Source organism: Xyrauchen texanus, chromosome 12, assembly GCF_025860055.1.
Source record: "Xyrauchen texanus isolate HMW12.3.18 chromosome 12, RBS_HiC_50CHRs, whole genome shotgun sequence".
Taxonomy (NCBI): Eukaryota; Metazoa; Chordata; class Actinopteri; order Cypriniformes; family Catostomidae; genus Xyrauchen; species Xyrauchen texanus.
Window position 1 is genome coordinate 36,511,153 of NC_068287.1, and position 20,913 is coordinate 36,532,065.

A 20,913-nucleotide genomic window follows, 5' to 3' on the forward strand; every position below is an offset into this window, starting at 1 on the left:
AGAGAATGAACCAGTTCGACAACAATACAAAATTACTTTTTTAGGGTTTAAACATAACGCACACCCAACTCATCGCGCACCTAAACTATGTCAAACAGTCATGATGTTTGAAACTTAAAGTATGGTTTTCAGGTGGCATAAGCTAACGTGCCAAAAAGCAGCTTTGCATTCTTACTGTTCATAGTGAGAACCGAGCAGACTTCTTTCATCTCCTCCATTATTCTGTATCTCTGGTATGCTGTGAAGTGGCTAATCCAGTCAGATATGGTGGATGTACTATGGAGTGTAAACATTCAATAGATACTTCAGGTAGCATCAGAACAGTTTGAGTTTGAATCCCAAGTGTCACTTCCGGGTGCCGTCAGAATGACATGAGTTTGAATCCCACTTGTGCAAACCAAATAAATAAAATAAAATAAAAAATTACAAGCACTGGTGGTTATGTTTGTGGGACTTGTACTGTTGCTTTTTTAGCTTTGGGCATGATTTGCTTTTGGGTATTGCATGTTTGGGATATGACCATGCATTAAAGGCTTGTGAGGATCCCTCAGCATGCATGGAATGTTTAATTATGCCCTTGCGTACAATGGAGGCCCGTTTCCATTTCTTTGCAGGTAAATGTCCTCAGTCTCCTCCTCTGGGGTAAAGAGCTAAATGTATGAGAAGATACTCTGTCAGTGAGGGCTCTTCTTATGCAGATTCTCAAATTGAGATCCTTTCTCCTCTTGGGCAGCAGAGGAGGATGTTGATGTGTTAACTGCTCGCCTCAGATGGGGAGGAGTTTGCTGAGGTATGGCATGCTGAAGAAGATTCAGCAGTAGGGGAAACATCTATGTCTGTTCCATTAAAAGAGATTATCGGTAGAGCAGCCAAAGCATTGAATATACCTATGCCAGAGAGTCTTTCTGACACTCTCTCGAGATTCAAAGAGGAGACAGAGGCTCAGCCTGGCCCTGTTCTTCCAGACTTTGAGGCGGTTGTACAGAAATAATTTGTCACAACCCCAGCATCTCATAGGTGGTCTGGGACCAGCAAAAGACTATTGAATGTGGCTGGGGCAGAAAAGACTGGATGCGGGCCATTGCCCTCAGTAGATCAACCCATGGCAGCCTTTGTATCGCCTTCTCACAAGTCTGTTTTGGGCAGGGCTGGCTGCCCTAGAAAGAAATTGCTGAGTAATGGATGGTTTGCTGTCAAAGATGCACAAAGCCATGGTGGTTCAGACTAAGTTGGCAAACACAGACACCATTATCTCATTATACCTGTGGGAGCTGGGCCGTAAGGCTCAGGAAGAGCCGAAGCTGTGTGCTGTGTTGGCCAAACTTAGACAGGTTTCCTTCCTTATGCCTGTAGTTATGAAAGAACAGGCAGAGGCAGCAGGAAAATCCATGGCATCAATGTGGTTGGCGAGGCATCACTTGTGGCTGTCCCAGTCTCGGTTCCAGCAGGATGACTGTGACTGTCTCTCTAAACTGCCTGTTGAGCATTCTGCCATGTTTGGGCCAGATGCTTTCCGCCTACTGAATCAGGCCCAAGAGGCCCATCACTATGCTAGGGAGCTCTCAAGCACATTTTGTCAATGCTGAAACAGCTATAGACCTAGACAGAGACCTGAGGCCTGATATTGATTCTGTCCGAAGGCAAAAGATTCAGTGACAGAGTAAGAAGTGAGTCAAGTGCACCCACCACCTCGCTCTTGATGGTGTGCTGGACTTGGGCTGCCTTAGCTCCCATTGGCAAGGGTCGCAGCTTGAGCACAGAGGCCAAGCCCCTGGGTCCTTTCACCTATTACTCGGGGGTATCGGTTGCAGTTTTCCTGATTAACTCCTCTGACAAGGGTTCCTCTGCAGTCTACAGTAAACATACACCACAGGGAAATGTTGTGAGCAGAGACTACCGGACTCCTCGAAAAAAGGGGCCATCAAGGAGATGGAAAAAGGTGACCGACAAGCCAGAATTTTCTCTCTCTATTTTCTCATACCCAATTGAGATGGGGGCCTATGCCCAAACTTGGACCTCAGGGGACTAAACAAATACCTTCTGCCCCTGAAATGCAAGATGCTGACAGTTCCGAGGGTACGACGGGCAATAAATAAAGGCAACTGGTATACCACTGTTGATCTCAATGACACCTATTTCCAGATACCAATCTGGGAATGCCATTGGAGCATTCTGAGGTTTCAGTTTGAGGACAGGACCTATAAATTGAGAGTCCTCCCCTTTGGCATCCTCTTGGCCCCTCGGACATTCACAAGGTGTTTGGACACAGTCCATGCACCTCTTTGCTGTCTAGGTATCAAGGTCCTGAATTATCTAGACTATTGGTTGGTCTGTACCCAGACAGAATACATGTGCCAGTGGAAAATGTCTGTGCTTATGGAGGATATCCAACACTTAGGTCTTCGTCTCAGTATAAATAAAAGCAAGTTGGAACATCTCAAGTCACTCAGGTTAAAGGTCTGATCTTTGACTCCAGAAATGGAATTGTGACTCTGACCTCAGAGAGAAAGGAGGCAATCAAAGCTTGCCTTTCTCACTTTCGAGTAGGGGCAAAAGTCAACTGGGGGTTATGTCTCCGCCTAATGGGTCTTATGGCAGGCTCTGTACAGGTTGTGCCACTTGCCCTTTTCCACATGTGATCTCTGCAGCAATCCTCTTCTGCCTAAGGTTACATTCTCAGACAGCCAAAAGTTCTGGTTACGCGGAGGCTCTGGGTAGCTCTCTGCTGGTGGAGGTGTGGGATGAACATGGCAAGAAGCAGCATGCTGGGTCCTGTATGCCTTCAGCAGCTAGTATCAACAGATGCCTTCCAGCTAGGCTGGGGGGAATTTCATGCAGGCTGGGACGTGACTTTAGGGGTAACATGTACTGGTCCAAACAGCAGGGGGACCTTGGCTCTCCAAAGATCCGTTGAGTTTCACACAAAATGTGGATATGGGCACAGAAGCATGTCCTATGGGTATAGATGCCTTGGCACATCAGTGGCCTCAGGGCCAACTGGGAACTCCCAGTCAGGAGGGATCTACTGTCTCAGGCACAGGGCATGCAGTTTCACCCCTTACCTCAGGGTGTCAAGCTCTGAACCTGGCACTTGAAAGGGCTGGGTTTTTAGCTCTGGGACTACCAGATAGAGTGGTCAGGACCATGGAAGGAGCTTGTGCTCTCTCAACAAAAGCCTTTTACTTTAGGTGGGGGGTGTTTCAGTCTTGGTGTGAGGGGCACAAGGTGAATAACCTCACATCTACAGCCCACAATATCCTACAGTTTCTGCAGGAGCAACTGGATGCAGGGAAATCTCCCACCATCATCAGGGCATGGTGGCTGCAGTTAAGTCTGCTTGAGTGGGGGATCATAAACTATCAGAGAACTGCTGTGACCTGATTTCTCAATTCCTTAAGGTGCTCAATGATGCACAGCATGCAGAATAAGACAGACTGTGCCCCAGTGGGACCTAAATCAAGTCCTGATGTCACTACAGTACCCCTGATTTGAGCCTCTTGAATCTGTGGACCTGAAATGGCTATCTAGTAACCTCTACCAAGAGGATTGAGGAACTTCATGCTCTCTCAGTCCATCATAGCTGCTGAAGGTTCATGGGGTTGTACTGTGCCCTTACCAAGCTTTTCAGCCACAAATGCTGTCTGATCTTCACCTAAATCAGTCAGTTTAGTTTCATCCATTTTTCCTTCCACAAGAAAGTGAGGGGATGGAATGAAAACAGTCACTAATTTGCCCGGTGAGAACACTATCAGTGTATCTACAGTGTACAAAGGCATTCAGATAGACTGATCAGCTGTTTTTATTTTTTAAATCAGAATTTTGGGGCAAGCCACTGTCTAAGGTGAGGTTATTGCATTGGGTTGTTGAGACAATCCAGATGGTCTATAAGGAAACAAATGGACCACCACTGCTAGGACTGAGGGCACACTCAATATGAGGGGTGGCAACCTCATGGGCTTTGTGGTGGGGTGCCTCTCTATAGGAAATTTGTGGGGCAGCCACACAGTCATTTCCATCTACCTTTACTAAGCTTTACTGACTGAATGTTGCAGCCAGTCCCTCTTTGGGAAGCTGGTACTGGGAGCAACCAGGAACGAACATGTCTACTAGGTTGTGCGTCAGGTCCAGCTGTGGTGTCATCCTTGCATTGGACAGGGTGATAACTAAGGCCTCTTTCCCTCCATTCTTGCGTCTTGCATGGTAGGTGGGCCGTTGGTAGCATTTGGTGCCTGGCTCGACACAGGTATGTAATATTGTATATACTGTAGTTTATCTGTTAATTGCACCTTCCCTTCACGGTGTGTCTTACAGAGTTTCCCCATACATATGGAATATGTAACGGAGTAGAGAGATAGTCTCAATATGATAGAGAACGTTCGGTTAAGATGAGACTCAACCCTGAGGCTGCTCTGGGACATGTTCCGATCAAAAGATAGCAATGAATTCAGGCCACTATGGGTGTTTTATAGGGCACTAATTAGGGTGTGACTGGCACAGCTGGAGTGTCTTAAAGAGTATCCATGTCACCAGACCCAGAGGATCAAATCCCAGAACATTTGGAATATGTAACGATGTGGAGAGATATGTCCACTCCCTCAGACGAAAAGATGAACCCCAGGAAAGGAACTGACTGTGCATGAAAAGTGCACTTTTCCACTTTAACAAACAGTCGATTCTCTAGAAATCGCTGAAGCAATTTCCTGACATGCAGGACATGGTCCTTGATATTCTGAGAGAAGATCAGAATATTATCTATATAGGCAAACACAAAACGGTCGACCATGTCTCTGAGCATGTCATTCACGAGCCCCTGGAAGATGGCTAGGGCCAATCTGAAAGGCATAACCAAATATTCTAAGTGCCCCCTATGGGTGATAAAAGCCATCTTACACTCATCACCCTCCCTGATATGGACAAGGTGATAAGCATAAAGATGAACGCACCCTGCAAGAGTTCGAAAGCTGAAGACATCAGAGGCAAAGGATATTGATTCTTCAACATGATGTCATTCAGCCCCTGATAATCTATGCAAGCCATCTCCACGAAGAAGAACCCCCACCCCACGAAGAAGAACCCCATGGATATGTTTGGATATGTTTTACAAAGACAGGGTTTATCATGTATGTGCTAATATTATGTTCAGTTCACCTCACTGCCAGCATGTATTTGAAATTAATACAAGTGTTATTCACAAATATTTACATTTACTGTAGCATCTATCACTATTTGCACTTAGAACAAACAGTGTCCCTCCTATTTTAAAAGTGAAATGTATAATTTCTTCACCACTGGTGTCACCAATCGAAATGCAACGTTTTAACATTTAAACATACTCTGAACTTTCTAAATTGAACTACTCAAGCTCACAAACAACGATTGCTTCTCCTGCACAAACGCATCAACACGCATTCATTTTGTATGGTTTATATACAACTATATATATATATCAGTCAAAGTGTGCAGGATTTGAAAGTGTTTTAGTTGGTTTCTCCTCCTGATGCAAGCACATAATACAATGAGCAATGATGCTATTATAAGCGCAAGAGAGAATTTGCACTGCTTTTACAGATAACTGTACTTTATTAAACTGTGTAATGCTGAATATGATGTATAATAATTATAAGGGTCCTTATATTTGATAGTCCCCCTAATAATGCCAAATGTAATGCCTGATTTCACCAGTAAATTTATACCATGGAAAACTTTATTTTACTAGATAAACATACATATAGTTTTGAAAAGAATAGTTTAGAAACATGTAATCAGTGACAATACTATTTTAAAAACTAAAATATACATTTTAAATTCTTAATGTATGTAATCAGCAGTGATGTATAAGCATATCTAACATAATTATGTAGTTTTCAGCTGGGCAGAATTATTAATATTTATATTCTAGTGTCACCTGATTTTTAGTCCCACTCCATCCCTGATAGATCAATTTACTCTTTAATGAACAGTACATTTTGTTAAGTTTTACAAGTAAAGGAAAAGGAACTGTTTTGTATATGTCCTGAAAGTAGTAATAATAATAATATTAAATTAAAACTTCAAAGTTTTGTTAGAGTATAGAATTCTGAATTCAGTACTGTAAATTTAACCTAATCCGGATGCACTTTATCATTTCTGTTTTTTAAAATAATCTAATTTTAATAAAATCCAGGAAATGTTTTTATCCGATTAATCGAGTAAATAATCGAAGATTAAACGATTAACAAAATAATCGTTAGTTGCAGCCTAATAAATGTAATACCTACTGTTGAGTCAGAAGTTTACATACACCTTAGCCATATACATTTAAACTCAACTCAGAATTCCTGACATTTAATTGTAGAAAACATTCCCTGTCTTAGGTCAGTTAGGATCACTACTTTATTTTAAGAATGTGAAATGTCAGAATAATAGTAGAGAGTTTCTAATAAAGTGCTCAGTGAGTGTACAGTATATAAAATAAACTCTTAAGGCAGGACCATTAACAGCTTTATGTTATATATGTGCTTTCATGGGCTCTTGTGATACGAGTACAGAAACACTAGATTTTTATAGATCAAAATCTATATTGTTCCTTAATAGTCTCTATAACAATAGCCTATCTTCTCATTATTGCCCACAGGCATGAGCTTTTAGAGGTAGGTAAGGCAAGATTTTTGATGGGTAAAAAGCAGCCAAATAACCTTCTAAATAGGCCTTTACTATATTGGGGGTGCATTTATTGTGTACAACTTTATATGCTGTTACAAAACCACATAAAGCTCAGAGATGCTAAAACTAAGAATTGTATCTTTTTGAGGCTCGTCATCTCATTTATTCATTCATTTGTAGAAATATATGTAATTGCTCTTTTTGTGATTTGAGGCCCCATTTCTCCTTTTAGTATCTATTGTGAAAATGACACATTAGCTTAGTGGGATATCTCTCTTTAATCAGAGAAGATAAACGCTTATTGACAGTATAAAGGCAGAGTAGGTGAATGGGTGCAAGTCTCATGGGATGGGAGATGCCTGTTCTTGTTTTCAGGTACAGTTTGTTATATTAAACACTGGGAATATCAATAGTTATTAGCTTTTTTGCTATTTTTGAGAGACATTGTGTAAAAGAAAGAACATAAATTACAAAGAGTGAAGGTGGAGGTGAATAGTAAAAAATAATAAAAACAAATCACCCTCAATCCGTTCCGAACCCTTATGACTTTCCTTCTTCCATGTAACAAAAAAGGTACTAATATCCAGGCTACTCTTTCATATAATAGAAGTGCAAGTGGACGCATTCTGCCAAGCTTCAAAATTACATAAAAGCACCATAACAGCATCATAAATGTGTTTAAGACTTTTGCACTATATATCAAGTCTTCTGAAACCATATAATAGCTTTGATCCATGAGGTAATGTTAGGATAATGATTATCTTCAAAACATTTTTTTTATAAAAAAATGTGTTATGTACTGGATTAAATGTTTCACAGAGATAACATCATGAAAATGTATTTATGTTGAATACTAAGAGAGATACTTAATCCACCAAAACGAGTCACACACACGACATGTCATTTACTGTACAGTGTGTTCCCTTAATCATATTTGTTTTGTGCATTGCCACACAGTAATGTGTCCCCAGGGCTCTTCACATGTGACATCGCAGGACACATGAAATCACAACAGGGAAGATTCTCCATGCTACTTGGAAAGGAAAGGATCATCTTAAAAGCATGTCTTGATACTTCAGGTTAAGCCAAATCTTTTGAAAAACTTTCATGAGTGCCCAGAGAGCTGTAGAAAGGATGAGAAGCACTGTTGACTCTTACACAAGTAAGAATCCTGTTTCAAATCAATTTATTGCATGTATTTTGGGCAGGCTCACTCACTTCTGGTGTTTCCATGCTGGCTTTACTGCACTTCAAGAAGGCAAAAACAGACTACATAAACACAGAAACATAGTGAAAAAACAAGTAAAAAGGATAATTCACCTAAAACTGAAAATTCTGTCTTCAGTTACTCTTTACAGTGAAATGTGAATGAGGCTGTCAGTCCCTAACATTCGGCCAAATTTGTGTTCCACAGAATAAAAAAGTCATATTAGTTTGGAACAACATGGGGGTGACTGAATTATGACAGAATTATTATTTTTGGATACACTATCACTTTTAACTGGTGATGTGAAAGAAGTATTTATTTGCTAGTGCCCAACCGATTTATCGGTCGGCTGATATCATCAGCCGTTATTAGCCATTCGCAGATATATCGTATCGGCGTATATGTTTTCTGATATGCGCAGATATGAAAAAAAAAATATCAGAACATATAATGCAGAAAACAATGCTTCGGGTGATTTAGAATTGGTGCCATAACGTAGTTTGTCCAGCAGAGTGAATTCCGACATGTGTTAAGATTATATGTTTGACAATTAGGAAGTGATCTGATTAATGCTAATTAAAAAAATAAAGAAACATATTTAAAAAAAAATGTTTTACTGTTACATACTAAATGAAATGTTTCACAGAGGGAACATCACCAAAATGAGTCACACAACATACTGTACAGTGTGTTCCCTTAATCATATTTTTGTTGTGCATTGCCACACAGTAAAGATTCCCCAGGGCTCTTCACATGTGACATCACAGAACATGTGAAGTCACAACAGGGAAGATTCTCCATGCTACTTGGAAAGGAAAGGATCATCTTAAAAGCACATGTCTTTGCGAGTTCACAAATCTGCATACTTCAGGTTAAGCCAAATCTTTTGAAAACGGTTCACGAGTGCCCGGAGAGCTGTAGAAAGGATGAGAAGCACTGTTGACTCTTACACAAGTAAGAATCCTGTTTCAAATCCATTTATTTCTTTTGGAACTGTGTTTTGGGCAGGCATTTACTCACTTACATGTGTTCCCTTTCATCATTGTTAGGTTGTCTGGATGAAGTAAAATTTTGGCTGGATAAAATTTTTTTGTTTTTAAATGAAAACAAAACAGAGATCATTGTTTTCGGGTCCACTGGTAATCCCCAGGCTGTTACCTTTGACCTAGGCAGACTAGCGGCATTTAGTTCTGCAAGTGTGCGGAACTTGGGCGTTTGTCTGGATGAGTCTTTAAATTTTGAAAAGCAAATCTCTTCTGTAATAAGCTCTAGTTTTTATCACCTTTTCTTAATCACAAAACTCTTGAGATGGCTGTTCATGCTTTTATCACCACACGTGTAGATTACTGCAATTCACTTTACTGCGGTATCTCGAAAACGCAAACAGCTCATCTTCAACTGGTGCAAAATGCCGCTGCAAGATTCCTCACAAATGGTCGGAAAAGTGACCACATCACCCCAATTCTGAGGTCTCTTCACTGGTTGCCCATTCATTTCAGAACTGAGTTTAAAATCCTGTTATTTGTGTACAAAGCTCTATGCAACCAAGCGCCTAGCTACCTAACTGAACTGCTTCAACCTTACACGCAGTCAAGAAGTCTGAGATCAGGTGAAAAAAATCTGTTACAAGTCCCTCAATGCAGACTTAAACGTAGAGGGGATCGAGCCTTTTCTGTGGTTGGGCCTTGGTTGTGGAACAATTTGCCCTTGGACATTCGGATAGCCCCTTCTGTGATTTCTTTTAAGTCACTTTTAAAAACGCACTTGTTCTCTTTGGCCTACAAATAAGGTGCATATACGTGTATATGTATGTGTATATGTGTACATATATGTGTGTGTATGTATGTATATATATATATATCGTATGTGTATGTGTGTGTGTATGGGTGTTTTTATAGATATATTTATACTTATATATTTTTTTCTGTCTATTTTATATTTCTCTCCTTCGAGTATGATACTAGTATTAAACCTGTTACTGTTTTCTCTGTTTTTATTTTCTACTACTGATAGTCTCTGAGACTGCTTGGACGTCTCCCGTTTTAAGGTGTTCTTAACCTTGTTGTACTGTTTTATGATGTGCTACTACACATGGTGTTGGTGTCTTTTAATTTTGTAGTTCTGTAAAGCACTTTGGTCAGTCAGTGGCTGTCATAAAATGTGATATATAAATAAAATTAACTTGAACTTGAACTTGAACTTGTTTAATTTGCATCAAATGACTTAAAAAATGTAAAATAAATAATCATAGGATTCTCTTAAAATTTAAATGTGAGTTATCTTATTTGTCTAATTAAACAAACAACTTAATTAGTGTTTTACTTCACCAAATATTAATAACATTAATATTAATAGTGTGATTTGCATTGCACTCTGTACACCAAAAACTTGGTGGTTTCTCCACAAAATTATGTGATCGTTACTGTTGTGCTTTTGTTAACAGTTGTTAACAGCTATAACAGTAAAGTATTTAATAATGGGTCAGACTGAAAATGGGTTTTGTGTTTGGATGTAGTCACGTTTAATTCGTAACACCCAAGTTTGAGAAAATGTATAACAAGTAGATATACATGGCCAGGGTTGGGGAGTAACGGAATACATGTAAAGGGATTATGTATTTAAAATACAAAATATAAGTAACTGTATTCCACTACAGTTACAATTTAAATCATTGGGAATTAGAATAGTTACATTCAAAAGTATTTTGATTACTGAAGAGATTAATTTGTATTTTATTGTCAATTGTTTCATTTAATATTTAGTCCTTTCAGATGGAAAACATTTATACATATAACTGATGCGATCAAAAGTGCATATGAACAGTGGTGAAACACTTTCTTATGATGTGTTACATTCATACGAGCAGACAGAGAAGTAAGTTTGAAGTAAGTTTGGAGCACAAGAAATAGAAATACACCTTGTGTAAATTGTCAGATTTACGCTGAGCTAAAATGCTATTTCTAGCCATTTTACATGCACATGTTACCAGACACAATCATATTTTATTATCAAGAAAATTCACGTTGGATAATATATTAATTTTTATATTGTAAGACCTTTGTTATTAAGGCAAAAATCATATTCTTAATACTAACTTATAGTTTTCCTGTAAAATATAAAACATAAAGATCAATTTGATTTATCTTATTTTAGAAACAACACTGCATAAGATATTCAGGTTTTTCAGAGAATGTATTTTTAACACATGTATTTTGTCTTACTGTAAATGCCCGGTATGCCAGATTACCAGTCCAGCCCTGGATCCAAAAGACAACATTTGTTTTAGCATGCGAGTACATTACGCAGTGATTTCAAATAAATGTACATAGCACAAATAGAGTATGCATGGCTGTGGCATATAATTAATATTGTTCCAAATGATAACATGTTTTAACCATTAAACCATTTTTTTTACCCTTGATTGTTTCTAATCACCCCTCAGACTGTGTATACATGATAATACTGCCAGTCAACTTGTCCAGCAGGTGAACTGAAATAGTTTGTGAAAGTGTCTTGAATGTTTTCTTTGTCATTTAGCAAATCAACAAGAAACTAGTAATCACTACTGCAACTTGTAGAGAAATCTTTTTTATTCTTTAATCTGACCCGCCCCTGAGCACTCACGACTCGATTATTGGTTCCTGATTGGTTCGCCGCTAAGAGCCACAGTAATTTAGCAGTTTACACCTGACTCACTTTGTTCATATAGGTGCAACTTCTAGGATTTGTAAAAGTTCTTAGAACACATACAATATTAAACATAAACAATGACCTTGTTCACAATTATAAAATTGGACAATTAAACAATCACATTAAGAAATAACTCTTTGAAGTGAACACAAAGTAAACAGTTCAAATGATTCACATCAAGGGATTCAGTCCAAGAGATTCAGTCCAAGAGATTCAGTCCAAGAGATTCACTCCAAGGAAAAAAAACTCTTTGAGCGGTCTCTCAAAATCAAAGCTCGATTCCGTTTATAGGACAAAATTACTAGCAGGTAATCAGAACTTTCCTACCCAACTCCTCGGGTGTTGGTTGGAACTTAACTCTCACAGTAGTCAATGCTCATCTCACTGGAGAATGGCTCACAATCTTGCTTCATCAAGCTGAAACGAACACAGTTCCAGCATAGAAGAAAAAAACTCAACCTGTATACATAACAGGCAGTTCTTTTAGTTCACAATACATTAAATTCACTGCTTCTGGTTTAACATCAGTGTATTGTAACACTTGTTACCCGGTTTAACATTTAAAAGTTGCATTTCAGTCCTAATTCGACGGCTTAATTAACATTATGCTACTAATTAAACTTCTCATTCATCACCATCATCATCAAAATATGAACATTTGGAATTCATATACACATTATCTTTCAAGGATTACATCTTTTTAACCTTGTAAAACAACAGAACTTATCAGCATTACATTCTGACAAAGAAATACATTTTCATTCTCTCTCAATTGAATACATCAGTACACATTTGACCACATTTATGGAAGTTTACACATTACAAAATGCGTACTCACCAAATCCAAAGAAATTAGAACATAAATTATCTATTTTTATCAGATGCTGTTAACTTTTGATCAAAGTCACGAGGCTGATCGTCTTACAAAGAAAAGAAAAATGGCTTTCTCCATCCAGCAACTAGTGTGCTGGTGTGGTACTTCCAATTTAGAGCTCAAGTAATTGGACAACCATTGCGATGTCAATCATTATAACGACATGCATTTTATTTAGATTTTCTTATTTTCATACACTCTTAACTCTTTTCTGTTTAGTTTATTATTTCAATAAACTTTTTATTTATTTCCTTTTCATAATTAATTTGCTAAATTATAAAGGGTTACATCCTCCCCTCTTGAAATTAAGCAAGTCTCTTTGCATTATGTCCCTTAACTGACCATTCAATTCCTCTTGGGCAGTATTAAGCCAGCATTTGGTAATTCAGCAAGACTAATTGAACTAACCACTGCCTCACTTAAGGACTGGAACACATTTTGGACTACTGAGGTATGGGGATTACCCAATTGTGGGTAATGGAATTTCTTTGGAGGTTTTGAGACCCTGTTTGATCGTCTTAAGTTATAATCTGCACCTGATCTTCCATTTGCATTAACCTCTTGTTCTGTTTTTCCTTCCAGATCCTGGGCTTTTATGGACATATCCATTTCCTCCTCATCACCAATTGGATTGGATAATGGTAAATATCCTCCAACTTCGATGCCTGTGGGCATAGTTTCTTGTACTTCAGAATCAGTGGGTTCATTTGTTTTGGTTAACTCTCCCGAACTTTCATCAAGTGAGCAAATCCTTGTGAGTTAGCTGGACTTCTCACAGCCTGAGACAATTCTGTTTCCTGAGGTAAGTGAGGTTTCTGATGTAAGTCTTTCTTTTATTTCCCATCAACGCTTTTTGGCTTTATGATATCATAATACTGGTTTCTCCAATAGGGATTCTACCGAACAAGCAAATTTCATCATCTGAATCTGATTGTTCGTCGTTTAACAGTTCCTTCTTACTTTGGCTTCATGTTTTAGGCTTAGAAATCTTTTCTGGATCAGGAACACTTTCCTCAGTAGTAGTAAGGAAACCACAGGGTAATAGTAGATCCCTGTGCAACACTCGCATAGGAGCATCCTTATCCTTGGGATAAACCTTATAAACCGGCAGCTCTCCTACCCGTTCCACTACTACATGGATAGTAGGCTCCAACTTCAAGAGTTGATTCTTTCACTCATCTGTCAAATCTGTCCTTATTCCTCATTGCAGATTTCGAAGCATTTTGAGTTGCAATTCGCTAACTCCTCAAGTCGAGCTTTGAGATTTTGGACGTACTGGGAATGTGACCTGTTAACAGTCTTTTCTTCAGGTAGCCCAAAAGCTAAGTCTACCGGCAGTCTGAGTTGCCTCGCAAACATAAGCTGATACGGCATGAATCCACTTGCCAAATTTTTCGTGCAATTGTAGGCACTAATGGTTTCACAAAGTTATGCCAACGTGACTTATCCTGCTCCTTCAAGGTACCCAACATGTTTAGAAGAGTCCTATTGAAGTGCTCCACTGGATTACCCCGAGGATGATAAGGGGTCTTCCGCACTTTGTGAATTTTTGCCATCTCGCAAAGCTCTTTGATAAGTTTAGATTCAAAATCAGCTCCTTGATCGCTTAGTATCCTCTCAGGGAAACCATAGTGGACAATAAATCCATCCCAAAGGCAATTAGCTACAGTCCTTGCTTTCTGATTATTGGTGGGCATGGCAACTGCAAACTTAGTTTGATGATCAGTCATGACGAGTACATTCTGGGCATTACTTTTTCTGGTTCGATGGAAAGAAAATCTATACAGAGCAATTCTAGGGGCCATGTAACCTGTATGTTGACCAAGGGTGCAGATTTCTCTGGCACAGCTTTCCGCTTAATGCACCGTTCGCAGGTCTTATCCTTCCGCTCAACATCAGCACTCATCTTTGGCCAATAAAAGTGAGAACGGACCAGGTCGAGGGTGCGATCTACTCCCATGTGTCCCATCTGATCGTGCAGGCTCTCTAGCACCATAGCACGGCACCTTACAGGTAACACCACTTGGTAAGTTGTTTGATCATTCCACTGCTGTCGCCTGTATAATATTCCATCCCTAAACTCCAAACGGTTCCACTCCCTCAGCAACAAGGGTATATCTGGGCATGCATACCTCACTATCCGGCTTGGCATCAGACCTTCTTCCAGGTGAGTAATGACTTGATTCATTGTGATGTCTTCTCTTTGTTCATGTTGCAGGTCTACACGAGTTAAACTAGGTAATGCAGACTCGCATTCAGTCAATTCTTGGGCAAAACAACCAGGAATAGCATCCTGCTCCATTGCCAAGAACGTATCGGTTACCTAACGTAACCTCGGTTCTCTCTAGATGAGGGAACGAGTATTGCGTAAGCTAGCTTACGCTACGGGAAAGATTCATCTTTTCTGAGATATTGAAGCCAAAAAATTATCCTTAATTTTTGTATCCATTGTCAACGCAGTGCGGCAGCTGCAGACCTTGAGCGGGCTATCTAGCGAGCTCATAGGTTGCTCTGCGGCAACTGCTGCAGCCTATAGACGAGCTTGGGCGAACTCGCATCCAATGAGAGGTGTCCGCGCGCTCACTGCATCAAAGCCCGCCAAAATGGGCGTGACTAGAGTGCATATAAGCGTAGTTCGTAGGCTGGAACCCTGGTTTTCATCTCTTCAGCGAAGCTCTTCGCATCACTGAACTGGAAGCCGCGTCGCCGAACTCCACTAGAGCAACAGGGTTCCCATACTCTTGCTGAACAATGTGTTTATCACACACAGCTTGAATAACAGCACTGTTCATGACTACGCTTTCATCTCTACCCAGATGCTTGGCAGCGAATTGCTGTATCCTTTTCTGTTCCATCTGTGATACCATATCATTGATCAGCTCACCATGAGGACGTCTTGATAACCCATCGGCATCTTGGTTTTGTTTTCCTGATCTATAAGTCAAATTAAATGAGAATATAGCTAATGCTGACAGCCAACGATAACTTATGGCATCAAGCTTTGCAGTGGTTAAGATGTAAGTGAGGGGATTACTGTAAGTTACGACAGTAAAGTGGCTACCATATAAGTAATCAGAGAATTTCTGCCCACTTTAGAGCAAGAAATTCTAACTTATGGGCAGGGTATCGAGATTCACTTCTAGAAAGACCTCTACTGGCGAAAGCAATGACCTATCATCGGTTTATGCTGTAGTTCCAGAGTTCTCAGTACAGTACTGTATTTGTATCATTGGGAATGGTGTTCAAAGCAATTCAAGTCAGAACATTCAGCATACAGGGAATCGAGTGTGTTGGTCCCAATCAAGACTTGAGACTGTTTTCCAGGGTTGAAATAAGGAACAATTAGTGCAAGTGTGGAAATTTCAATCTCAGACCCTACCATGTCTTCTGGAAAAGTAATCAGAATTTCTACATATCCTTTATATGGAACTGGCTGACCATTTGCACCACTGACCTCAAGTAGAAGATCTAGGGGCTTGATAGGATGATTAACCAACCAAGTCTGGTAAAAGGACCAAGGGACTGTGGTCACCTGTGACCCAGTATCAAGTAAACGAGAACATTCAGTTCCAGAGATTTTGACTTGCGAAGTACACTTAGATCCAACAAGATGCTGAATATGGGATTGAGGGTGTGAAAGAGATTTGTGGTGAGGGACTGAGATTTCCTGAGGGGACGACCTTTAGGTTTTACGGCTCCAGTCTGCCCCGCAACTGGAACCATTAGGAGTTTAAAGAAGCTGTACTAGCATGACTGTTTTCTCTATCCCACTCTTGTTGTTTCAGCCACAACTCATCTTGTTTCCTTTCAACAAGCTTTGAGTTGAGAGGGTTCTCACAGATGACAGAAATTTGGCCCTCTTCCCCACATCAGAAACTGTAGCCGGGCATGGCCTGGGTTTCTTGACAGGACTATTTCCCGGCTTCGACAGTGGTTTAGAAACACTCGGGGGTGGTGAAAATAAGTGCTGGCTTAGGCTTAACAAAGTTTTTGGGCTTTGGAAGTGCTAAGTTGGTCAACTGATTCTTTAGCTCAGCAATCTGCTTCTTTAATTCAGCCATCTCAGACAATATCTTGGACTCTTTCAGAGATTTACTTGCAAGGGCAGTATCTAGGTGATAGACATGGGCAGGTGTAGGTGGTAGATTGAGCTTCTAGTCCACTCAGAGGATATTCAATGAAACAACAAAGAACATTAGACTGACCATCTATGGACGAGCACATCTATGAGGGCTAAAGTGCATTAGAGCGCCGCCTACATTTCAGGTCTGTTTATTGTCAAAGAATGTGATAGAGAAAAAAAAAATCTAGTGCTTTCTGCCACATAGTGGAATAAAATGATACTTTTCAAAGTGAGCTTGAGTGAACAGATCCAGAATGACATGTTTACAAAGTTAGGTTTTTGTTTTTCAAAAAAATTCTGTTTATCATAACATTATATACACATACAATATTTTTTATGAATAATTGGAGTCTTTTATTTTCATATGGATGGTTCTCTTAAAAATTAGACTAGTTTTAGTGTGCAATTAGTCCACAGTATGTGTGAATGGTGAGCTTTTATATTTGAGTGTAAAAAAATATATATTATATTTTGGGTGGCAGCCCAAAATGCACCAGAGTTTAAGGGGTTAATTTGAAATTGGAGGCTTGCATCATAGTATGAGGGAGCAGAATAAAATAAAGTAAAAGAAATTTGAATGTATTCTTGCTTCTGTGATGCTTTGGCAATTCAATTAGCTTTCTACTTTTTTGTTATGTCGTTAGCATCTCCTGTTCTTCTTATAAAGAAGCAATTCAATAGATCTTTTGAAAGACAACCTGACTGCCATACTACGTACACTATACTTGCTCTCTCTGTCTCTCTCTCACTCTCATTCACTCTTACACACCTACACAGTTTATATTCACACACAGCATAACTTAAAAGTTAAATAATCTTTTTCAAGATCCTCATCTGCTCACTTTCTCACACACTTTCTCCACCTCCACTCTATTCTTTCAATGACGGATTATGGCTCCTTATTAAAGTTATAAATATGAGTCATATAAAGCATCAGTCTTTAAGATGCCAGTGAACATCATTACAAAGGGGCTAAACCTTATTTCAAAGTGGTTATCAGGCAATCACTAACATTTACATTAATGTTAAGGCATACTTTTTCAATTTCATCATTTCATATGCAGTGGGGTTCAAAAGTCTGAGACCACATTAAAAATAATTCAAAAGGCCATAGATTGTGAAGTTTTTGTTGACAGGTCACTGAAAAGGTTACTTTTCATGCAGGTATGTGTCTAGAAGGAATAGGACAGGGCTATACAGGTGCTGCAAATGAGCTATTAGCTAAAAGCCATGGAGGGTCACTGTCCTGCAGAGTTGGGTTTCAACCCCTTCATGTTGTTCCAAACTCATATGACTTTATTCCTTAGAACACAGAAATAAGTAAATGATGACAGAATTAAAATTTTTGGTTGAACTATTATTTTAAGAACAAACAAGTATTGTTGTTCTTCTTTATTGAAAAACTCTAAAATCAATTTCTTAGAGAAAGTTTTAGGGCTATATTTTAGTGTACAGTGGTACTGTAAATTGTGCGAAATGCACTGGTGGGCCAACTGGTATGTAACTTTTGTTCTTTTTGAGCCTGAAATATTCAACTGTGAAACTGTTTCATACACCAAACTTAGTAACTTTTGGATTGCTCATTAAATGCCTTTCCAAGAGAGGAACAAGAAAGAGAGTCTTCATACTTGTGAGCGAGAAGTGCAGGAGAGAGAAAAGCAATAAATGATAGAGAATGAGGGAGAGTAGATCTGGAAGTTTATTTTGTTATAGAGGGAAGGAGAATAAAAGAGAGAGAGAGAGAGAGATTTATGATTTTTCAAAATTACTTTTATTACAATAAAAAAATACCAACCATTAAAACATTTTTTCACAGTTAATCAATTTTTACAATCTTAAAGCAAAGCACAACTCTCTGTTTACAACTGAACACAAGGCTTCTCTGTAACACCATATAGATTCAAACTTTAATAAATTATTCATTACTTTATAAAATCGAAAATCAACAACAATTCTAGACTTCACCATTACTTTAAACACCCGTACCACATCGCTATCATTCCTTTGTTCCATATGATTTCTCCTACTAATGTATATAGCCATTTTTGCTTTTCCAAGTACAAAGTTCAACAGTTGACATTCACCACTTCTACTTCTCACATATTTAAAACCACAAATAAAAGTCTGCACAGAAAACACTTCATTAAAACAATTAAAAATTGTTTTTAACAAGTCAAACAACGGCTTTAGCCTAAAACAATAAACAAAACAATGGAAAACAGTCTCTCTTTTAAAACAAAAGAGATAATCATGACTTGTTTCAGAATTTAAAACAGAGACGAAAGCATTAACTGGTATTGTTCAATGTAAAACACTCCAATGAATGTCAGCTGTTTTTTTGGTTAATTGTGGCTTCTATAACGCTCTCCACTCTGGTCTAACACTTTCATCCTAACTCAAAACATCACGCCAAGGTGTGTCGATTTTTTGATGTAAACCTTTTTGTTAAAAAACTTTACACATGCCTTATATATCTGTTTCCCATTAACATCATTAAAAACTAACCACATACTCTTCAGTTGTAGAAAGATTCCAACATGATCATTTAAACTAGGGGATATAACATTTTTTAGGAAAGGGATCCAACTCGTTAGGGCAAATAAGTCCTTCACAATAGTCCTTTAGTGTATTCAATTCTTCTGATGTAAGAACAGATCGCAGCCTCTGTAATATTTGAGTCATTGCACGAACAGATTTCATCTTCAGACAAGCAGTCACTTCCTCAGCATTTGCAAAGTCAGCCCCCACCAAAGTTACAAGTCTTTTTAAAGTTGTAATTTCGGCTTGGATAAGTAGTTCAGTGAATGTGCTGCTTGTGTTCATTACATCCAGTCTCGTGCCATTTATCAGGGGTTCTTCCAGCAACCAAAATAGGGAGTTTGTATTTTCAGACTTCTTCACATTAATACATCTCCAAACTTTAAAAAGATTTTTGTAGAACACAGATAAACATGAAGTGTCAATCTTTTCAGGATCCATTAAAAACAAAGATTTGTCAAGGTTCATCTTTTTAACAGATTTCAAAATAACACTTGTTACTGTTCTCCAACCAGCATTTTCTGAGCTTATCAAAAACCTCTTCAAAAAACTCATCCAAAAAGCAGCAATTCTGCTTTGCAGATGAACCAGTCCTTATCCACCTTCCTCTTTTGGTAAATACAAGATATTTTGTATTACCCAATGTAACTTATCCCAAAAGAAATCAACCAAAATTGATTGTATCTTTGCTAACAAATAAGTTGGTGGATCAACACAGGCCAACCGATGCCACAAAAAAGATGCAACCAAGTTATTTATTATAATCACCCTTCCTCTATAAGACATAGTTGGTTTCAACCATTTCCACCTATTTCCACAGAGAGAGAAAGGCTTTCCATTGACTTTTAAAAGAGATGATTTTTACATTTTAGGAGGTAGAAAGGAGTATGTGATCAAGTAAATGCAAGACAGAAAGTTTTATTTATATACATTAAAGAATATTTCAATTAAAATATGTGTTTTTCATAGCTGTCTAAATGCAAAAGCAAGAATGAACAGTCACCTTAACCATAAAAACTAGCTAGTAAAAGTATTAAAACTAATGACAAGTTATTCCAAATAAATATAATTATACTGAAACAAACTAATCAAAGATCTTTTGTTGGCCCTTTCCCACTGCAGGGACTAAAGACGGTTCTAGGTAGTTTTACCTTTTACTTTTACTAGTACTTTACATCGTTTTCACACATGAGGAACTATAGTTCCTTTTCATCTTTTAGAGGGACCTTTTTTTTGCTCCCACTCGGGGGTAGATACCCCAGAATAGGGACAGCGGAGGTGCTTGTTCAAACATGTGTGATGCACAAAGCAATGAGAAATGTGAAAAGTCGGCAGCCGCCATTAGTAAACAAACTTGTAGTTGCTAGCCTGCTTTTTAGAGGACTGCACTAATTTTCAAATTCCTCCTACAGAAATTACATAAAACCAACAAAGTATCCAAAAAGTATCGCCTGTTTCACATATGTGTGTCTGAGGGTTGAGCAGAGCTGTTGCGTGACTTTAAGGGGAGACATATTCTTCACATCTGTACTGTTTGTTCCGTGTGACTATAAAGAAAAAAAGTAATTTCTGGATTACTACATTGTTTTATTCCTTTGATAAGGGACATAAATAATAATATGTTTATCGAGAGTGTGTAAATGAAATCTATTACAAACTTAACTGTCATAAAATCTAAATTACATTAGCAATGGTCAACTTGCATCAAGATGTCTGTGGCAGGGCAGAGGGCAGGGCCAGGTCGGGTCGTGATTCTGCACACCCGGCCCCTAATCAGGCTAATCAAGCCTCAGAGAAGGATAAAGGCCGACTGGAAGCTGCAGTGCGACAGAGAGAGAG